Source organism: Syngnathus typhle, unplaced genomic scaffold (genome assembly GCF_033458585.1).
Source record: "Syngnathus typhle isolate RoL2023-S1 ecotype Sweden unplaced genomic scaffold, RoL_Styp_1.0 HiC_scaffold_106, whole genome shotgun sequence".
In the NCBI taxonomy this organism is placed as follows: domain Eukaryota; kingdom Metazoa; phylum Chordata; class Actinopteri; order Syngnathiformes; family Syngnathidae; genus Syngnathus; species Syngnathus typhle.
Window position 1 is genome coordinate 161934 of NW_026872012.1, and position 5567 is coordinate 167500.

Here is a 5567-nt window from a genome sequence, read left to right on the forward strand (position 1 = left end):
CGAATATTTTCTAAGTGCCAACGGCTCTTGCGCCGTCAAGTGTCCGCTTTGGCTGGTTCCCTCGGTCGGCCACAAATGGCGAAAAATCAGCCTCTCCACCTGGAGCTCGCGCCAACTCAGGCGAATATTTTCTAAGTGCCAACGGCTCTTGCGCCGTCATGTGTCCGCTTTGGCTGGTTCCCTCGGTCGGCCACAAATGGCGAAAAATCAGCCTCTCCACCTGGAGCTCGCGCCAACTCAGGCGAATATTTTCTAAGTGCCAACGGCTCTTGCGCCGTCAAGTGTCCGCTTTGGCTGGTTCCCTCGGTCGGCCACAAATGGCGAAAAATCAGCCTCTCCACCTGGAGCTCGCGCCAACTCAGGCGAATATTTTCTAAGTGCCAACGGCTCTTGCGCCGTCAAGTGTACGCTTTGGCTGGTTCCCTCGGTCGGCCACAAATGGCGAAAAATCAGCCTCTCCACCTGGAGCTCGCGCCGACTCAGGCGAATATTTTCTAAGTGCCAACGGCTCTTGCGCCGTAATGTGTCCGCTTCGGCTGGTTCCCTCGGTCGGCCACAAATGGCGAAAAATCAGCCTCTCCACCTGGAGCTCGCGCCAACTCAGGCGAATATTTTCTAAGTGCCAACGGCTCTTGCGCCGTCAAGTGTCCGCTTCGGCTGGTTCCCGCGGTCGGCCGCAAATAGCAGAAAATCAGCCTCTCCACCTGGAGCTCGCGCCGACTCAGGCGAATATTTTCTAAGTGCCAACGGCTCTTGCGCCGTAATGTGTCCGCTTCGGCTGGTTCCCTCGGTCGGCCACAAATGGCGAAAAATCAGCCTCTCCACCTGGAGCTCGCGCCAACTCATGCGAATATTTTCTAAGTGCCAACGGCTCTTGCGCCGTAATGTGTCCGCTTCGGCTGGTTCCCTCGGTCGGCCACAAAGAGCGAAAAATCAGCCTCTCCACCTGGAGCTCGCGCCAACTCAGGCGAATATTTTCTAAGTGCCAACGGCTCGTGCGCCGTCAAGTGTCCGCTTCGGCTGGTTCCCTCGGTCGGCCACAAAGAGCGAAAAATCAGCCTCTCCACCTGGAGCTCGCGCCAACTCAGGCGAATATTTTCTAAGTGCCAACGGCTCTTGCGCCGTAATGTGTCCGCTTCGGCTGGTTCCCTCGGTCGGCCACAAAGAGCGAAAAATCAGCCTCTCCACCTGGAGCTCGCGCCAACTCAGGCGAATATTTTCTAAGTGCCAACGGCTCTTGCGCCGTAATGTGTCCGCTTCGGCTGGTTCCCTCGCTCGGCCGCAAATAGCAGAAAATCAGCCTCTCCACCTGGAGCTCGCGCCGACTCAGGCGAATATTTTCTAAGTGCCATCGGCTCTTGCGCCGTAATGTGTCCGCTTTGGCTGGTTCCCTCGGTCGGCCACAACGAGCGAAAAATCAGCCTCTCCACCTGGAGCTCGCGCCAACTCAGGCGAATATTTTCTAAGTGCCAACGTCTCTTGCGCCGTAATGTGTCCGCTTCGGCTGGTTCCCTCGGTCGGCCGCAAATGGCAAAAAATCAGCCTCTCCACCTGGAGCTCGCGCCAACTCAGGCGAATATTTTCTAAGTGCCAACGGCTTTTGCGCCGTAAAGTGTCCGCTTTGGCTGGTTCCCTCGGTCGGCCACAACGAGCGAAAAATCAGCCTCTCCACCTGGAGCTCGCGCCAACTCAGGCGAATATTTTCTAAGTGCCAACGGCTCTTGCGCCGTAATGTGTCCGCTTCGGCTGGTTCCCTCGGTCGGCCGCAAATAGCAGAAAATCAGCCTCTCCTTCTGGAGCTCGCACCAACTTTGGCAAATATTTTCTAAGTGCCAACGGCTCTTGCACCGTAATGTGTCCGCTTTGCCTGGTTCCCTCGGTCGGCCACGAACGGCGAAAAATCAGCCTCTCCTTCTGGAGCTTGCGCCAACTTTGGCGAATATTTTCTAAGTGCCAACGGCTCTTGCGCCGTAATGTGTCCGCTTTGTCTGGTTCCCTCGGTCGGCCACGAATGGCGAAAAATCAGCCTCTCCTTCTGGAGCTCGCGCCAACTTTGGCGAATATTTTCTAAGTGCCAACGGCTCTTGCGCCGTAATGTGTCCGCTTTGTCTGGTTCCCTCGGTCGGCCACAAATAGCGAAAAACCAGCCTCTCCTTCTGGAGGTCGCGCCAACTTTGGCGAATATTTTCTAAGTGCCAACGGCTCTTGCGCCGTAATGTGTCCGCTTTGTCTGGTTCCCTCGGTCGGCCGCACATAGCGAAAAATCAGCCTCTCCTTCTGGAGCTCGCGCCAACTTTGGCGAATATTTTCTAAGTGCCAACGGCTCTTGCGCCGTAATGTGTCCGCTTTGCCTGGTTCCCTCGGTCGGCCACGAACGCCGAAAAATCAGCCTCTCCTTCTGGAGCTCGCGCCAACTTTGTCGAAGAATTTCTAAGTGCCAACGGCTCTTGCGCCGTAATGTGTCCGCTTTGTCTGGTTCCCTCGGTCGGCCACGAACGGCGAAAAATCAGCCTCTCCTTCTGGAGCTCGCGCCAACTTTGGCGAATATTTTCTAAGTGCCAACGGCTCTTGCGCCGTAATGTGTCCGCTTTGTCTGGTTCCCTCGGTCGGCCACGAACGGCGAAAAATCAGCCTCTCCTTCTGGAGCTCGCGCCAACTTTGGCGAAAAATTTCTAAGTGCCAACGGCTCTTGCGCCGTAATGTGTCCGCTTTGCCTGGTTCCCTCGGTCGGCCACGAACGGCGAAAAATCAGCCTCTCCTTCTGGAGCTCGCGCCAACTTTGTCGAAAAATTTCTAAGTGCCAACGGCTCTTGCGCCGTAATGTGTCCGCTTTGTCTGGTTCCCTCGGTCGGACACGAACGGCGAAAAATCAGCCTCTCCTTCTGGAGCTCGCGCCAACTTTGGCGAATATTTTCTAAGTGCCAACGGCTCTTGCGCCTTAATGTGTCCGCTTTGCCTGGTTCCCTCGGTCGGCCACGAACGGCGAAAAATCAGCCTCTCCTTCTGGAGCTCGCGCCAACTTTGTCGAAAAATTTCTAAGTGCCAACGGCTCTTGCGCCGTAATGTGTCCGCTTTGTCTGGTTCCCTCGGTCGGCCACAAACGGCGAAAAATCAGCCTCTCCTTCTGGAGCTCGCGCCAACTTTGGAGAATATTTTCTAAGTGCCAACGGCTCTTGCGCCGTAATGTGTCCGCTTTGGCTGGTTCCCTCGGTCGGCCACAAATAGCGCAAAATCAGCCTCTCCTTCTGGAGCTCGCGCCAACTTTGGCGAAAAAATTCTAAGTGCCAACGGCTCTTGCGCCGTAATGTGTCCGCTTTTTCTGGTTCCCTCGGTCGGCCGCAAATGGCGAAAAATCAGCCTCTCCTTCTGGAGCTCGCGCCAACTTTGGCGAATATTTTCTAAGTGCCAACGGCTCTTGCGCCGTAATGTGTCCGCTTTGTCTGGTTCCCTCGGTCGGCCACGAACGGCGAAAAATCAGCCTCTCCTTCTGGAGCTCGCGCCAACTTTGGCGAATATTCTCTAAGTGCCAACGGCTCTTGCGCCGTAATGTGTCCGCTTTATCTGGTTCCCTCGGTCGGCCACAAATAGCGAAAAAATCAGCCTCTCCTTCTGGAGCTCGCGCAAGTGCCAACGGCTCTTGCGCCGTAATCTGTCCGCTTTGCCTGGTTCCCTCGGTCGGCCACAAATGGCGAAAAATCAGCCTCTCCTTCTGGAGCTCGCGCCAACTTTGGCGAATATTTTCTAAGTGCCAACGGCTCTTGCGCCGTAAAGTGTCCGCTTTGTCTGGTTCCCTCGGTCGGCCACAAATAGCGAAAAATCAGCCTCTCCTTCTGGAGCTCGCGCAAGTGCCAACGGCTCTTGCGCCGTAATGTGTCCGCTTTGCCTGGTTCCCTCGGTCGGCCACAAATGGCGAAAAATCAGCCTCTCCTTCTGGAGCTCGCGCCAACTTTGGCGAATATTTTCTAAGTGCCAACGGCTCTTGCGCCGTAAAGTGTCCGCTTTGTCTGGTTCCCTCGGTCGGCCGCAAATAGCGAAAAAAATCAGCCTCTCCTTCTGGAGCTCGCGCAAGTGCCAACGGCTCTTGCGCCGTAAAGTGTCCGCTTTGCCTGGTTCCCTCGGTCGGCCGCACATAGCGAAAAATCAGCCTCTCCTTCTGGAGCTCGCGCCAACTTTGGCGAATATTTTCTAAGTGCCAACGGCTCTTGCGCCGTAATGTGTCCGCTTTGTCTGGTTCCCTCGGTCGGCCGCACATAGCGAAAAATCAGCCTCTCCTTCTGGAGCTCGCGCAAGTGCCAACGGCTCTTGCGCCGTAAAGTGTCCGCTTTGCCTGGTTCCCTCGGTCGGCCGCACATCGCGAAAAATCAGCCTCTCCTTCTGGAGCTCGCGCCAACTTTGGCGAATATTTTCTAAGTGCCAACGGCTCTTGCGCCGTAAAGTGTCCGCTTTGCCTGGTTCCCTCGGTCGGCCGCACATAGCGAAAAATCAGCCTCTCCTTCTGGAGCTCGCGCCAACTTTGGCGAATATTTTCTAAGTGCCAACGGCTCTTGCGCCGTAATGTGTCCGCTTTGTCTGGTTCCCTCGGTCGGCCGCACATAGCGAAAAATCAGCCTCTCCTTCTGGAGCTCGCGCAAGTGCCAACGGCTCTTGCGCCGTAAAGTGTCCGCTTTGCCTGGTTCCCTCGGTCGGCCGCACATAGCGAAAAATCAGCCTCTCCTTCTGGAGCTCGCGCCAACTTTGGCGAATATTTTCTAAGTGCCAACGGCTCTTGCGCCGTAATGTGTCCGCTTTGTCTGGTTCCCTCGGTCGGCCGCACATAGCGAAAAATCAGCCTCTCCTTCTGGAGCTCGCGCCAACTTTGGCGAATATTTTCTAAGTGCCAACGGCTCTTGCGCAGTAATGTGTCCGCTTTGTCTGGTTCCCTCGGTCGGCCGCAAATGGCGAAAAACCAGCCTCTCCTTCTGGAGCTCGCGCCAACTTTGGCGAATATTTTCTAAGTGCCAACGGCTCTTGCGCAGTAATGTGTCCGCTTTGTCTGGTTCCCTCGGTCGGCCACAAATAGCGAAAAATCGGCCTCTCCTTCTGGAGCTCGCGCCAACTTTAGCGAAAATTTTCTAAGTGCCAACGGCTCTTTCGCCGTAATGTGTCCGCTCCGCGCTGGTTCCCCGGTCGGCCGCAAATAGCGAAAAATCAGCCTCTCGCCCTTCAGGTACCAGGCGTTGGGGTACCAGGGGTAAGTGCAGTACCAGCTTTGGTCTGTTGGTGCGCCAGAGTACGATGAGTTGGTCCCCCTAGTCACTGTACTCATTACCTTTACCCCCAAATCGCAAAATATAGTCAGAACGAGTGTGGGGAACACAAGTTTTGGCCCCGAGAACCAGGCGGCTGGTGTCTCTAGCGATGTGTTCCCCCCCAAAAAGTGTTCACATGCTCGGACAGCGAACCTAGGAGCTACCGCAAAGCACTCTGGAAGTGCAAGAGCGAAAAATTTTCTAAGTACAAAAACTCTCGAAAATTTTCAAAGTGTCACAGTGCTCGAAAATTTTCAAAGTGCTACATGCTTTCCATCC